The 16,653-nt window shown below is 41.8% G+C and overlaps 1 protein-coding gene across 7 annotated transcripts in view; it reads left to right on the forward strand.

Moving 5' to 3' along the window:
• The window catches only part of LUZP1 (leucine zipper protein 1), a 94,826-nt gene that overhangs the window by 63,060 nt on the left and 15,113 nt on the right, over window positions 1-16,653 (forward strand). For 4 of the 7 annotated variants that reach the window (XM_063631540.1, XM_055262064.2, XM_063631539.1 and 1 more), the window contains one exon: window positions 9,316-9,421. The exons of 1 other annotated variant lie outside the window; for it this stretch is intronic. The gene's annotated coding sequence lies outside the window, so the exon portion shown is untranslated. Of the gene's footprint in view, window positions 1-7,718; window positions 8,859-9,315; window positions 9,422-9,471; window positions 9,723-16,653 lie in introns of those variants that run through there. 2 more of the 7 variants (XM_055262065.2, XM_063631541.1) reach the window with 2 other exon arrangements.

A 16,653-nucleotide genomic window follows, 5' to 3' on the forward strand; every position in this document is an offset into this window, starting at 1 on the left:
TGGTCTCGAACTCCTGACCTCAAGTGATCCACCCACTTTGGCCTCCCACGGTGCTGAGATTGCAGGCGCAACCATGACTGTTTGTTTTTATTTATTATTTATTATTTATTATTATTTTTTGAGATGGAGTCTCGCTCTGTCGCCCAGGATGGAGTGCAGTGGCGCAGTCTCAGCTCATTGCAGCCTCCACCTCCTGGGTTCAAGCAAGTCTCCTGCCTCAGCCTCCCGATTAGCTGGGACTACAGGCACACGGAACCATGCCTGGCTAATTTTTGTATTTTTAGTAGAGACAGGGTTTCACCATGTTGGCCAGGTTGGTCTCAAACTCCTGACTTTGTGATCTGCCCGCCTCGGCCTCCCAAATTGCTGGGATTACAGCCGTGAGCCACTGTGCCCAGCCTCCTGTTTGTTTTTAATAATGTAGACATTGACTTGAGACGTGTTGGCAAGTGTGACTTAGTAAAAGAAGGAGATAGACATAGTTATACCTACAAGAAGGAACTTGGGGCTTAGGGGTGGGAGGCAGAGAATTGGCACAGAGCCTGATTATTTTGACTTGGGCATCTTCCTTGCCCTTTTGGATGCTGCCTTATTATACCTCTGGCCCCACCCATCCGCCTCTCTTAGTACTTACTTAAAATTATTTCTGCTGTAACTGGGCAAGTTACTTTCTCAAGGTGTTTTTTTTCCCCCAGGGCTTCCTGATGTGCTGAGAGAGAGAGAAAAAAAAACCAAAACTAAGAATGTGTATAGTGATGAAAAGAAAATCGAATTAATATGTGTAGGGCATATTTTAGTTCAGGCATTATGTACTTAGGCATTTAATGTATATTTTTATATAATCCTTACAACAGTCCCATGAAGTTTAGATGTAATCTCTATATACAGTTGTGGAAACTGAGATTGTGAAGTTTAATCACTTAAAGTAATATGTGACTGAATTAGAGTAGAACCCAGATCATCTGACTTTCAATACCATGTGTGGTTTTCCCTTATAGCATGTTGCCAGGGCAGCAGGCAGGATGGAGAGAGAGTGTGGAATAGAGACAAAGGGAAGTTCCCTAGAAGCAATAAAATGGAAATAAACTTGTTACAGAGGGTAGAAATAATAGTGACCCTGTAAAATATGCCTTCAAATTAAAATAGCAGAAAACCTTTTTCACTCAGGCTCTCTAATAGGTACAGCTTAGTATTCTTCTTCTGATACCACCAAATATATAGAAGGGCATTTTAATCTTCCATTTTAAGAGAGATGAGATAAACTTTTCCTAAGGGAGATGAGATGCATGTAAAACAAAAAACTTCTAGATTGATGCTCTGGGCACTTAACAGTCAGTACAAGGGAAGTCACATTCTCTGAGTTGAGTGTGAAGGTAAAAAGATTGGAAACCTTTGGGTGACTTGCACCTCCTAAGACTTGCAGCTCATACCTGTGACAGACAGTGCTAGGATAGTACCCTCATTAAACAAAAATAACAAAACTGATTCTCAACTCTACATTTTCCTTATCACTTTCACACAGGCAAACTTTTCTTTCGTTTTCCTTCTCTTCTTTTTTCTTCTCTTCGCCTCTCTCTTTTTTTTTTTTTAACAGTCCAGTGGTCTTTTACTTTTTTACACCTTCTGATTTGGCCAACTTACTTTCATTCATTTATTTATTTGGAGGCAGGGTCTTGCTCTGTCACCTGGCAGTGATGAAACCATAGTTTACTGTAACCTTGAACACCTGGGCTCAAGCAATTCTCCTGTCTCAGCTTACTGAGTAGCTAGGACTACAGGCATATACCACCATGCCTGGCCAGTGAGACAGAGTCTCAGTCTGTCCAGGCTGGAGTGTAGTGGCTCCACTCACTGCAGCCTCAATCTCCTAGATCAAGTGATCCTCCTGCTTCAGCCACCCGAGTAGCTGGGACTACAGGCATACACCACCACACCTGGCTAATTTTTAATTTTTTTTAGAGACAAGGTCTCACTATGTTGCCCAGGCTGGTCTTGATCTCCTGAGCTTAAATGATCCTCCCATCTCAGCCTCCCAAAGTGCTAGGGTTGTAGGCGTGAGCCACTGCACCTGGCCTGGTTTTATTTTTGGAGAGATGGGGTCTTGCTATGTTGCCCAGGCTGGTCTCAAACTCCTGGGCTCAAGTGATCCTCCTGCCTCAGCTTCCCAAAATGTTGGAATTACAGGCTTGGGGCACTGTGCTTGGCCTTGGCCAACTTTCTCTCAGCAGGTGAATAACAATTTTAGATGTGATTCTGTTGCTAAACTTCACAAACATGGGCAAAGAAGCCTAGTCTCAATTACAGACTACTGATTAGAAAAGGAAACAGCAGGGCTGGGCGTGGTGGTTTACACCTGTAATCCCAGCACTTTGGGAGGCTGAGGTGGGTGGATTACTTGAGGTCAGGAGTTTGAGACCAGCCTGGCCAACATGGTGAAACCCCATCTCTACTAAAAATACAAAAATTAGCTGGGCGTGGTGGCATGCACGGTAATCCCAGCTACTCGGGAGGCTGAGACAGGAGAATCACTTGAACCCGGGAGGCGGAGGTTGCAGTGAGCTGAGATCTTGCCACTGCACTCCAGCCTGGGCAACAGAGCGAGACTTTGTCTCCAAAAAAAAAAAAGGAAGTAGCAGAGCCGGTTCTTTGAGTGCCAGCTTTCAAATAGATGCATGAATCTCAACCTAGTTTTATCAATTATTTATTAATAAGCACTCCCAAAGTGCACAAAAGTTCTAAAGTTCTTTCTAATTCTGATCTTGTTTATACTCTTCTTTGGTAAGGTTTCTTTGGCAAGGTGAAAAATAACCTGACACATAGAGATGGGATTGCTGGATTCTAGTTTTCTTTGTCTGTTACTAGCTTCCTAAAAAGGTCTCACAAGTCCCTTAGTTTGTTTGCTCATCTGTCATATGAGATAAGAGTATTTGCCTTCTCATCCTAAAGGTTACGTAGATTTAAAAAGTTATTCTGGGAGAATTAGAAGTACTTTCAGATGAAAGACATTATTTTACAGCAGTCCTCTATCATAGATAGGTACCGAAATATCTATTATTGATGCAATTTAAGTATTAATGGCAAGACTTAAAGAAAATTATTTAAAAAGTTTGAATAATTTATATAACATGAGGTACTCCAATTAATCAAATGATATGCCTCTACTTCTGTCTTTTCGGACCTGTTTATAGTTTCTTCAAGGGCAAATGGAGATAGCATGGTTAAGGATGTCATTCATAGTGTTATTGGAAAGGACAATAGTATATCATTGTTAAATATCATTTAGTCTGGCCTTTTTGTTTGACTGATGAAACTGAGACCCAGAAAGTGTAAAAGACACATCTGAGGTCCAACAATGTCTGTGGTAGAACTAGAGGCCGCCACCCGGGTTTCTCACTCCCCATCCAAGTTTCTCTACACTTAGAGGGTGTGTTGTCTTACTCAGTTTCCTGCTTTAGTCAGAAAAGATCACTGGCTCTGGATTCTCTTCTCTCTTTCTTGTTGGCAAGTGGGATAGGGAGGAGGGGAGTGAGCAAAAGGCAGGCCTTAAAGAAATTGACATGTCTTCTGCAGCTTATGTTTTTTCTTCCACTTTTATCTAGAGTGTTCTGAACTCCAACATGAAATGACTTGAATGTGAGAAGCGACTCAGTCAGTGATGGCATTCAGGGCAGCTGCTTTTAAAACCACCTAGGTTGGCTCATACACAGCAAGCTGCTGGCACTTCCTTAGCCCCATACCCCCTGATTGGTCCCTACCCCATCCTGCCATCAGCCTGTTTACCATGTTGGCTTTTTGGTGAAGAGACTGCATGGGGCAGAAAAACTATTAAAATCCCTCCTGGCTTTTTTCCTGAACAATCCTGAATGCTACTTCAGCAATTATAGGAGGAAAAATAAAATTATTTTCCCCTTGCTTCCTACATAATTTAGGACCACTAGAAAACTCTGTGATCCCAAGTTATTCTGTTTCTCTCTGATACCAATTTTTCTGATAACAGAAAATTATCCCTGTGTATACTTTAGTAAAGGGTCTGAGGATGGTTTTTCTAGAGACTGAGAATGACCCAGAGTTGTTTCAGTTTGAATCATTTCTGTTGTTGTACTTCCACATTTCACTGACTCTTTCCTCTGTCATCTCCATTCTGTCCTTAAGCCCATTCAGTGAATTAAAAAAATTCAGATACTGTATTTCTGTTCAAAACTTTCCACTTAAATTTTTTTTTTTTTCAGTTTCTCTTCTGAGATTTACTGTTTTCCCCTTCGTTTTGAGCATATTTTCTTTTCTTTTTTTCTTTTTTTGAGATGGAGTCTCATTCTGTCGCCAGGCTGGAGTGCAGTAGCTGGATCGATCTCGGCTCACTGCAAGCTCTGCCTCCCGGATTCAAGTGATTCTCCTGCCTCAGCCTCTCGAGTAGCTGGGACTACAGGCGCGCGCTACAACACCCGGCTAATTTTTGTATTTTTAGTAGAGATAGGGTTTCACCATGTTGGTCAGAATGGTCTCGATCTCCTGATCTCGTGATCCGCCCGCCTCGGCCACCCAAAGTGCTGAGATTACAGGCGTGAGCCATTGTGTCCGGCCTTGAGCATATTTTCTTTTACCTCATTGATCTTAGTTATAATGGCTGTGTTAATATCTTTGTCTGAGAATTTCAGCGTCTGGGTTGTCTTGGAGTTACCCTCTGGGTTTAATTTTTCTAGGTGTTTTTTGTTTGTTTCTTTGTTTTGTTTTGTTTCGTTTTGTTTTGAGACAGGGTCTTACTCTGTCGCTCAGGCTGGAGTGCAGTGGTGTGGACATAGCTCACTGCAGCCTTGACTACTGGGCTGAAGTGATCCTCCTGCCTCAGCCTCCCAGGTAGCTGGGACCACAGGCATGTATCACCACATCTAAATTTATCACCACAAATAAATTTTTTTTTTTTTTTTTTTTTTTTTTTTTTTTTTTTTTTGAGACGGAGTCTCGCTCTGTCGCCCAGGCTGGAGTGCAGTGGCGCGATCTCGGCTCACTGCAAGCTCCGCCTCCTGGGTTCACGCCATTCTCCTGCCTCAGCCTCTCTGAGTAGCTGGGACTACAGGCGCCCGCCACGACGCCCGGCTAATTTTTTGTATTTTTAGTAGAGACGGGGTTTCACCGTGGTCTCGATCTCCTGACCTCGTGATCCGCCCGCCTCGGCCTCCCAAAGTGCTGGGATTACAAGCGTGAGCCACCGCGCCCGGCCACAAATAAATTTTTTTAAATTTATTTTCATTTTTTGTAGAGACAGTGTCTCACTATGTTGCCCAGGCTGGTCTCAAAAACACTTTGGGCTCAGATGATCCTCCTATCTTGGCCTCCCAAACTGCCGGGATTACAGGAATGAGCCACCGTGTCCAGATGCTTTTTCTAGTTCTTTATGTAATTTGGAATTGTGTTCTTCACATTGTGAATGTTGTATTGTGGAGACTTTGGTTTCTGTTGATGTTTTTAATTTAGTAGACAATACTCAGACTCAAAACTGCAAACTCTGTCACACCTGCAGTGGGTCACAGTTCAAATCTCAGTTCAGTTCTTTTCTCTTTAACTGAGGTCTTTGGATGCTGCCCTATGCTTGCATGGCTCAGGGTTCAGCCAGAGACTGGGTAGAATTTACACACAGAACCTGAGACTCTCCTTTTCTAGCTCTCTTTTTTCCTACTTCCCATGATCTGTGGCTGCTCTGGGCTGTTTCTTCAGGACAGAAAGCTTAGGGTTTGTTTTTTAATTGGAACTTCAGCTAGACCAGCCTCAGGCCAGAGATCCAAAAATGAGGAGTTCATTCCATGTCAGCCCTTTCTTCCAACTTTCAACTTATTTTCAAAATCTGCCAGCCCTTGTTCACTTCAGATAGTTTTTGTGTTTTATCCAGAGTATAGTTGTCTGTGGGAGGGTCATACTGAAAGCAGAATTTCGTACTGACATTTTTATCTATTATCAAAGTGTTTGGGGGACAAAAATATTCACTTGAACTTGTTTTGTAACCTTGGGCAAGTGTCCTTTCCTCTCTGGGACTCACTTGCTCCTCTGGGAAATGAGGTGGTTGGACTCTGTGATCTGTAAGGATCCTTTAGTCTCTGCTTCTAGGAAGACAGACACGTACACACATACTACCACCACTATCACCACCAACAGTAACAGAAACAATAAGTGCCAGAAGAGATGCTTGAGGGAAGTGATGAGGATGGATCTGTCATGGTGGAAAGCTCTCTGAAGTGGCATCACTAAGGAATTTGAGGATGTTTACAGTCATTCTCTTGTTTTGGGGACAGAGGGCGAGTACGCTGAGGATGCAAGAAGTAAATGGCATTCAGAAGAAAGAAATCAGTTGCTGCTTACTTCTACCCCTTAGAAATATGAGGGAACGTAGACAGTTGAAAACAAATCAAGATTAGCTGGAGTTCCTCTTTGCTTTTGGCATTGCATTCTGTCTTGTTTTGAAGAGAAAAGCCCCTGGGCCTTAGTAACATGTCAGCAAATTTGGCAGTAGGTGGTAGGTGCTGGGACAGTAGATTTTAGCAGGGGCGCTGCTATCACTGTTAGGACTGCAGAGACCTTAGGGGAGATAGACCAGATTTATGTGACCATTTCTTAGAGTTCAGAATTTTTATGTAGGAGAGGTTTTAGGCTATGCAGAAGAAGGTGTGTGTGTGTGTGGGTGTTGTGTGTGTAAGGTGGGTGGGGAGGGGGAAAGAGACAGGTGGTGATGGGGTAGGATGGTAGGTCTGTGGAACTGTCCTAAAACTATTTGAATACCAATCACACTTACTTTAACTTCCATTGATTATTTTTTAAAAGCAGAGTGTGGAGAGCTAAAGCTTCCCCCACATCCACCTAAGCCATCTCTTGGGTGCTGCCTTGGTATAGATAGTTTTTAAAATTATGTTTAAAGATAGAGCATCACTCCGTCATCTAAGCTGGAGTGCAGTAGGACAGTTGTGGTTCACAGCAGCCTCAAACTTCTGGGCTCCAGGTGATCCTCCCATCTCGGTCTCCCAAGTAGCTAGGACTATAGGTGTGCATCACCATGCCCAGCTAATTAAAACATTTTTTTTTTTTTGTAGAGATGGGAGCCTTGCTTTGTTGTTGTCCAGGCTGTTCTTGACTCCTGGGTTCAAGCAGTCCTCCTGCCTTGGCCTCCCAAAGTGCTGGGATTATAGGCATGAGCCACTGTGCCTGGCCTAGATCCTTTTTTATACTTATATTCTAGCTGTTTTTATTATCAGCAACTTTTTTTTTTTTTTTTTGAGACAACGTCTCTTGCCCAGGCTGGAGTGGAGTGGTGCAATCTGGGCTCACCACAAACTCCGCCTCTTGGTTTGAAGAGGTTCTCTTGCCTCAGCCTCCTGAGTAGCTGGGATTACAGGCATATGCCACCATGCCCAGCTGATTTTTGTATTTTTAGTAGAGATGGGGTTTCACCATATTGGCCAGGCTGGTCTTGAACTCCTGACCTCAGGTGATCTGCCCTCCTTGGCCTCCCAAAGTTCTGGGATTACAGGCATGAGTCACCATGCCTGGCTCATATTATCAGTAACTCTTCTCTTTGGGAGGCCAAGGTGGGAAGATTGCTTGAGGTCACGAGTTTCAGACCAGCCTGGGTGACATAGTGTGACCCCATCACTACAAAAAAAAATTCTTTTCAAATTTTATTCGCTTGAGGCTTGAGTTACTACTGTTCCCCTCATCTTTTAAGCTGTTTTTAAAAAACTCTCATTATTTGTCCATCGTAATTCTAGCCTTCTTGCTCTCTAGGAAGATAGAGGCAGGAATGGATTTGTGTGTGTGTGTGTGTGTGTATGTGTGCGCGTGCATGCACGCGCGCAGGTGCATGTGTATGTGCACATGTGCATGTTTTGGTGGAAGTTGGATTAAAGGGACCAATAGTCTTGGAAGGCAGTCACAAGGTGGCTTGCAGGGATATGTAAGGGAGGCAGTTGTGATGAAAGAAGGGAGGATAGTTTGAATGTAAGATCATGTACAAAAGCTTTAGGTTTACCAGTAGCTTAGAAGCTACCTTTCCATTTTCCTGAAGAGTAAGATACACAGGAAGTTTGATCCAGATCTTCCATCTCTAGTAGCTCTTCTCTAATTTTAGGGGTAAGATTCAATGGGATGGTAGGCTTTTCAACTCTCCTATAGAAGGCTGCTTTGTTACAAAACTGGAGGGTAAGTTTGCAGAAAGAGAAGCTCTATTTTTAGTTCTAATTGATATTGGGTGGTTCAGGGCTCTTTTGAGGATCGAGTCTGGAAGGCAACAAAATGAGAGCCAGCATGGTGAAGGGACTTTCAAAGTCAGACAGACTTGAGTTTAAACTCTGTCATTTAATAGCAAGCTGTAAGACCTTGGACAAGTCACTTCTTGAAACTTAAATTCTTTATCTGTAAGGTAGAGGTAACATTATCTTCTTATTGTCTTATATAAAATATAAAGCATGGTGCTCAGGGTTGGTAAATACTCTACAGATGTTTTTTTCCTATCTTCTAGAACATCTTATTTTTAGTAGAATCCTTGCTTTTCTGCTAAATAATTGTGTGACTCACCCTTTCTAAGTTTTAGTTTCCTTCCGTAAAACAAGGACATTTAACTGAAGGTTGAGTATCCCTTATCTGAAATCCCTGGGACCAGAAGTGTTTTAGATTTCAGATTTTTTAAAAAAAATATTTGCATGTATATAGTGACATGTCTTGGGATAAGACCCAAGTCTAAACATGAAATTCATTTATGTTTCCTATACACCTTATACATATAGCCTGAAGGTAATTTTATTTTTCCCCAGGGGACATTGAATAAACCTGAGTATTGTGTGCCTGTATTTTGACTGTGACCTATCACATGAGATCAGGTATGGGATTTTCCACTTGTGGAGTCATGTGGGCACTCAAAACATTTCAGATTTTGGAGCATTTTGAATTTGGGATTTTCAGATTAGGGATGCTCAACCTGTAGTTGATTTCTGAGATGCTTCCTAGCTGTAAGATGTCATGTACATTTTTAGACTTTCGAGGAATGTTCGGGTGTTTTAATTTAAGCAAAGACGGTGGGTTCTACCCTAGGACCATATCATCTTATAGAAAAGGGGAAGTCTCCTATAGCCAAATTCTTTCTTGACTTTCCTGAGAGAGACATAGCCAGCTTAGCCAGGTTCCTTTAGTGTCAGGATCTAGATGCAGATCTTACCTTGGCCCCTTGCTGACAGTGAATTGTATGTGGAAGTCTTTGGGACAGCCCTCTGGGTCACCTCAGTCTTGGTATGATTCATGCATTACCTGTCTCTTCCATTCTTTTTATATTCTATCCAGGTCAAGAGACAACTGCCTTTGAAAGATAGTGAGTGACTGTTTCCAAAACAGCAAGCATAGGGAGAGCCGCCCGAAGTACTGACGGAAAGCTTGAATTACCTACATGGTAAGTATGTTGTACAGTGAAACCTGGGTGTACCAATAGAATTGGGTGGTTTCTGAAGCCACTATAATTTTGCCACTACAGGAAGAGGGGAGGAAAGTCAGTATTTGTGATGGCCTATTATGAACCAAATACTATGCTGAGTACTTAACCAACCAACCTGATGAGGGAGAAAAATCCTTGCTTGAAGTCAGCAACCGTAAGAAGTAGGCCACTCTTCAGAAGTAGCTGCCATTTATTGAATATTTACTCTATGTCGGGTGCAGTCCTGTTGGACATGTTATCTCCCTACCAACCCTGTGAGGTAAGTACTGTTGTCATCATCACAAGGAAACAAGCTTAAAGAAGTTAAATAACTTCCAAGTTCACAGAAGTAGTAGAACTAGGTTTCAAACCTGCATTATTTTCTTTCCTTTTTTTCTGAGACTGGGTTTCATTCCCATTGCCCAGGCTGGAGGGCGGTGGCATGATCATGGCTCACTGCAGTCTTGACTGCAGCCACATGGCCTCCTTATGGGTCCTTATACATGGCCAGTTACACTCATCCCTCAGAGATTTTATACCTGCTCTTCCCTCTGCCTAGGATGCTTTTCCCCCAGATATCTCCCTGGCTGGACTCCTCACTTCTTTTAGATCTAAGCTTAAAATATCACCTCATCAGAGGCCTTCCCTGATGGCTGTACATAAAGGAGCAATCCCTCAGCTCCCCACCACTATCACCTTATGCTGCTTTTTTGTCTTCTTAGCATGTACTATCTAGTAGATGTTATTTGTCTATTTACCTGTTTATTTCTCAGGAGGAGCCTCCTGAGAAGTTGGGACTACAGGTGCATGCCACCACGCCCAGCTAAATTTTGTATTTTTTGTAGAGAAAGGGTTTCACCATGTTGCCGAGGCTGGTCTTGAACTCCTGGGCTCAAGCTGTCTGCCTGCCTCAGCCTCCCAAAGTGCGCTAGGATTATAGGCATGAGCCACTGTGCCCATTTGAGAGATGTTTGATTTATTTGGAGTTAACGTCTGGGTCACAGGGGTTTGAAGATGTCATTGGAAACTTGACAGTGATCTCTGGTAGAATTCTAAAATTGATTGATCAAAGAATGAGAACAGTGACCCCTAGAAGCCAGCTTGTGTTTGCTAAGAATAAATCATGCTAGCTGATAACAATTCTTTTTTTTCTTTAAGCCTTGCCATGATTTTATTTAAATGATCGGTACAAGTTCAGTATAAAAATATTAGAGAATAGACATAAGCAAACACAGAAAAAAAAGCACATTATCCAGAGATAATTACCATATAGCAGTTTGAGATATATCAGAGCATTTCATTTTTGGAAAGATTCCTAGGTCGCTGGAGGATTGGAATGTGCTACAAAGGTAATGTGTCTTAAGTGCTAAAATTAAGTATTTAATGTTTTCTCATGTGATCCCAAGACAAAAAAAAAATTTGACCTGGCTCTGGAGCTTGTTGAATAGTTGCACTCAGGAATTGTAGTAGATCAGCGTTAATCTATAGGAGGTGTTTTTAATGACATTCTACAAGGCTGTTTTTGGTTATATTTTGTTTTTGACCATCAGTTTGGATGAAGATATAGAAAAGACATGCCTGTGAGACTTAAATAGTGAATGCTTGCAGGCTAGACAGTGTAGAGAATATTTAGTCAAGGGATTGAAACTAAAAAGTTGAAATCCAAAAATAATAAATAATAATTTAAGCTGAAACTTAACATGATACTTACTATGGACCAGGTACTAGTCTAAGCAATTCTTGCATTAACTCATTTACACATACCATAACCTTATAGGTATTGAAGCATAGAGAAGTCAAACTAGCTAGTAGCTAGTAAAGTCAGGGTTTGAACTTAGGCTGCCTGGCTTCAGAGTTCGTAAACTTTAATCATTATATCACATTGCCTGCAAAAGAATTAAGCCCCATATTTCAGTTATTAAAAATGAGATTTAACAGTTTATTTGGAAACAAAGCCAGTATGAACCTACAAACTGGTGCTGTGGCTACCAGATTAGTTTATGCAATCTTGGACTTCATTATTAGAACTGGGCAGACCAGGTCATCTTTCATCCATCCCACCCTTTTACCCCATTGCAACTGTCCTGGTTCAGGCCCTTATCCCATCTCTTGCCTTGACTATTACAATAGCACCCTAGTTTATCCTGCTGGAATGGTCTTTCAAAAACTGCAGTTCTGATTGTGTTACTCCCTTACTTAATCCCTTTGTCCAATACAGGTTGCAAATTTGCTTCCCATATCCACTTGCAGGCATGTGTGTTTTGGAGGCACTGTACAGTGGTGTTCTTTTTATTTCCTCTTTTTTAAAATCTGAATTCATTGGCTACATTTCAGAGATTACATATAAAAGTAGGGCGCAGCCCCTCTTCGCCATAGTCCTTCTAGGCCCTTCAACTCATTTAAATCATTGGCCTGATCTCTTTGGCACTTGCATTTCAGCCTTTCCTAGAATGTAGTGCCTAGATCTGAAATTAGTCCCCTTTATGTGAATTTGGCCAGTACAGAATACAATAAAACTATTACATTAGTTTATTTACAAAACATTTATAAGGTTCCTACCTTGCCCCTGTCACTGTATTCAGTGCCCAGGACTGAAAAATGAAGATAACACAGTCCCTGCTCTCAGAGCCCAGCAGAGGATGACAGATATTTTAAGTATCATGGATATAGTGATAGAAGCATCTACAGAATTTAGGATGGTGCATTTCTCTTGTGGGGAAGGATGGTTTGAAAAGGCCTCAGAGAACAGATGCTTTAAAAGATGTTTACCTTTGGGCCAGGCGTGGTGGCTCACACCTGTAATCCCAGCACTTTGGGAGGCCAAGGCTTGTGGATCACTTGAGGTCAGGAGTTCAAGACCAGTGTTGGCAACATAGTGAAACCCCGTCTCTACTAAAAATAGAAAAATTAGCTGGGTGTGGTGGCGCACACCTGTAATCCCAGGTACTCGGGAGACTGAGGCAGTTCCCGAGAATCCCTTGAACCCGGGAAATGAAGGTTGCAGTGAGCTGAGATCGTGCCACTTCACTCCAACCTGGACGATGGAACAAGATTCTGTCTCAAAAAAAAAAAAGAAAAGAAAAAGAAAAAAAGATGTTTACCATTGGAATGGCCGTGGGTTGGGGGTGCTTGGAAGGAAAGGAGATAAGGGAATGTTCCTCAAACAGTACACCCTCAGCCTCTGAACTTACTGTGGCATTTCAGGGGCCTCAAACCTACCACCCAGACCTTACCAGTTAATTGCTCTTCCCCTTGTGTCTCTGGTGTCAGCCATGCTGAATTAAATTCCCTGAATGCAGCATTGTTTTGTTAGCTTGTTCGCTCCCTCCCTCCTTCCCTCCCTCCCTCCCTCCCTCCCTCCCTCTCTCCCTCTCTCCCTCTCTCCCTCTCTTCCTCTCTTCCTCTCTTCCTCTCTTCCTCTCTTCCTCTCTTCCTCTCTCCCTCTCTTCCTCCCTCCCTCCTTCCCAATAAACAACTATTTTATAGTCTTTATATACTAGGCACTGTTCAAGGGGCGGGTAATACAGCAGTAAAAAAACTACAAACACAAAAAACTACACTTCTGACCTCATGCATCCTACTTTCTGGTAAGAAGAATCAATGTAAATAAATTTACAACTAATCAGGTGGTTAAATGTGCCAAGAAGAAAAATAAGTAGGGTATCTTACCTTAGAACTATCCAAAGATGGAGTGAGTTGTCTTGGGAGGAAGTGACTGTTATTCTTGTCATTAGAAGTGTTTGAACTGAAGCTGAGTAACTGCTTGCTAGATAACGTCTGCATTGAGTGGGAGGTTGGACTAGATAATCTCTAAATCCTTTCCAACATGAAGAATCTCTGTATGCTAGCTGGGTCCCTAACTCTTGAGTTTGTATACCCAAAATACATGAATTTGTGATTCTGGGAAAAATAATGTCAGCCCTGTAATTAGATAGAAATGTGCAAGAATTGATGGTGAGGCTTAGACAGCCTAAGATTTTAAAACAGGTAACTACAAGTGGTCAGGAGGAAGCTGCTTGAAAATAGCTCTTGGCCAGGGCCAGTGGCTCGTGTCAGTAATCCCAGTACTTTAGAAGGCTCGAAGGGCGAAGTGGGAGGACGGCTTGAGTCCAGGAGTTTGGGACCAGCCTGGTCAGCATAGAGACCCCTTCTCTACAAAAAAAAAAAAATGAGAAAAATTAGCCAGGCATGGTGGCATGTGCCTGTAGTCCCAGCTGCTTGGGAGACTTAAGGTGGGAGGATTGCTTGAGGCTAGAAGGTGGAAGCTGCAGTGAGCTGTGATTGCTCCACTGCATTACAGCCTGATAGACCCTGTCTCAATAAAATGAAATGAAATAATGAAATGAAATGAAATGAATAAAATAAAATAAAAAAAAATCTCCCATTATCCTTTAGATCAGAGATTGGCAAATTCTGGCAGACAGGCCCACTGTCTTTTGCTTTTTAAATTTTTAATAATTTATTTAAGTAGAGACAGGGTCTTGCAGTATTGCTAAGACTGGCCTTGAACTCCTGGCCTCAAGCAATCCTCCCCCCTCATCCTCCCAAAGTGCTGGGATTACAGGCATGAGCTACCATGCCCTGCCCACTGCCTGTTTTTTTAAATCAAGTTTAATTGAAACATAGTTATGTTCATTCACTTCTGTACGGTATATATGTGGTTGCTTCATCACTACATTGTCAGAGTTCAGTAGCTGGAATAGAAACCTTAGATCCTATAAAGCCTAAAATATTTACTCTCAAATTAAGTTTGCATACTTATGTGTATACTATCAAACTTTTTAAAAAAAAGTTTGCCGACCCCTCTTTAAATGACTATTGGGAACAGGAAGTGAATCATGGCAGCTGTGTTGGGAGAAGGGGCAGGGCAGGCCTGATTATGTTCTATTTCAGACCTTCCTGATCTGCCAGGACAGGAAGAAGAGCCACTCTCCAAAATGCTGGATGGGGCCACTTGGAACTGGGTTCAGGAACTTTGATAGAAAGGGCCCTGAGTGAGAGATAGTTGGCACTGTATGTTGCTAGCGTGAATTAGAACTGAGCCAGGTACTAATGTAGGGGAAGTTGGCATGAAAAGTGAGACTGTCCTTCCCTTTGTAAAAACCTTCCTATAATTTCCCAAGGTTTAATATAAACAATTTTCTTCCCAGACCCCACCCTTAGGCACATTTAATCACTTCTTCTGAGCTTCCAGTTATATGTATGATGGTACAATATGCTAAGGAAAAAAAAAGCAGGATAGAAGACAGGATGCAAAAGGGTGGGTGCTATCTTATGTAAGATGGTCAGGGAAGGCTTCTTTATCATTGTTTTATAATTGGTTATATCTGTATGATTCCTTAAAGGCAAGGATAAGATTTTCTACTTATCTTGGCAAAATGCTGGGTGCATCATAGGTGTTCTATAAATGTCTGCTAAATAAATGAATTTTGCCTAGATAAACATACTTAACAGAGAGTAAGGGAGGCAGTAGGAAGAGAGGTGTCTGCTTTGCTTTTGGATGATCCAGGAGGTAGCAAAGCATTTCTTACTCTGGCTACTTAGGGCAAAAGGTCAGAGATAAGTGACCTCCTAACTCCATTTTCAGTCTAGTTCCTTGTTTACTCTGGGGAGAAGGGATGATCTTAGTGAATCACTATTTTTAGGAGGATTCTCCCTGATGAAACTTACTTTAGGTATGTATAGGACTTTTCAAAGTGCTTTTGCTAACTTTATTGCATAGTGTTGCTGTAAGGTAGTTGATATTCTTTTATTTTTTCAGAGGAACTAAAGCATAGAGAAAATCAGTGACTTGGCCAAACAGTATGGTATTCTTAAAAGAATATAAACTTTGGAATTGAACCTAGATTCACTCTGACTATCCTTGCTAGCTGTGTACTTTGGGAAAATTTGAGAGTCCTTGCCCCATAAGGTTATTGTGAAAGCTGAATAGAATAATAGTAGTTGCTACTGTTTGTTGTGAATTATGTGCAAGGTATTCTGCTAAGCATTTTACATGCCCAAGGATTACCATATTGTCTTTGTGTGGACATTGAAGGAAAACCTCCGTGGAGCAATGTAGGAACATGTGAAGTAAATGATCTGAGATTCCTGATACCTGCAGAAATCATGTATATAAGGTACTTAGTATTGCCTGTAGTATAGTACTGCCCTATTTGTGGTTGTACTTATTTGTTCCTTTATACTCTTTTGTCATTGTTAGTTTGTTTATAGAGTAGTGCTCAGAACTCCTCATTTTGTAAAAATGCTTAAGCGTTTATAAGGAGGTGATTTTGCATAATGGGAAGAATCCTGAATATAGAGTCAGGAGACTGAAGTCCTTGACTTTGCTAAACTGCTGGAAAAAGCACAGTATTTACTTCTGAGTCCATTTCCTTGTTTCTAAAATAAGGGATTTGAATGAAGTAAGTGATTTTATTTTAAATAAAAGCTATGTAGAATTCTTTATTTAATAAAGTCATATAGGGGAAGCCCAATATGGTAAGAAGCTAAAATCAGTTGCTTTGGTTGAGTAAGTGAAAGGAGCCTGGAGTTCAGCCTGCTCAAAATATCTCCCCTGCTGTCTTTCCCCTAAATGACCCCAAGGGGATTTGCTGAGTCTAGTTTGAAAACCAGTTGACTAAATGATCTTTAGCTACCTTCTGGCTCTGAAATCTCATTCTGAGGAGTGGAGGAAGATCCAGAAATGTTTTCTACTACTTCTTCAACACTTGGTCCGATAACTAGAGTTGGACATCCTGTGAGTGTTGTGGTTTTTTGATATCTATGTCCTGTTTGTGTGGGATAGACCTGCAAGAAAGGGCTTCCCAGCAGGTCAGGGGGAGAGTATTGTGGTTGAGACATTGTGCAAGTGGCACAGGGCTAGGGATGAGATCATTCAGAGCATTACCACAGGGCCTGAGATTCTGTGCTGTCTGTTCACTCTTGCCGTCTGTTTTCTCCTTTGTGATCCGTGATTAGGTCATGGACATTCTTATTATTTTCTGTTAATGGTTATTGCCAAAGGGCTGACAAGCTATTTGATAATTAGGAGGCTCACTCATCAGTCAAATTCATTGAATTTTCAGCATTCCCTGTGTGCTAGGCTCCCTGCTGGGTACTGAGAATATAGTGGTGACACAAGTTGGAGAGAAGAATCGAGTAAATAAAGCTTCAATAAAGTGTGATAGGTTCTGTGATGGGAACCATGTAGCAGACTGTGAAAGCAAAAA

Source organism: Symphalangus syndactylus, chromosome 22 (genome assembly GCF_028878055.3).
Source record: "Symphalangus syndactylus isolate Jambi chromosome 22, NHGRI_mSymSyn1-v2.1_pri, whole genome shotgun sequence".
Classification (NCBI taxonomy): domain Eukaryota; kingdom Metazoa; phylum Chordata; class Mammalia; order Primates; family Hylobatidae; genus Symphalangus; species Symphalangus syndactylus.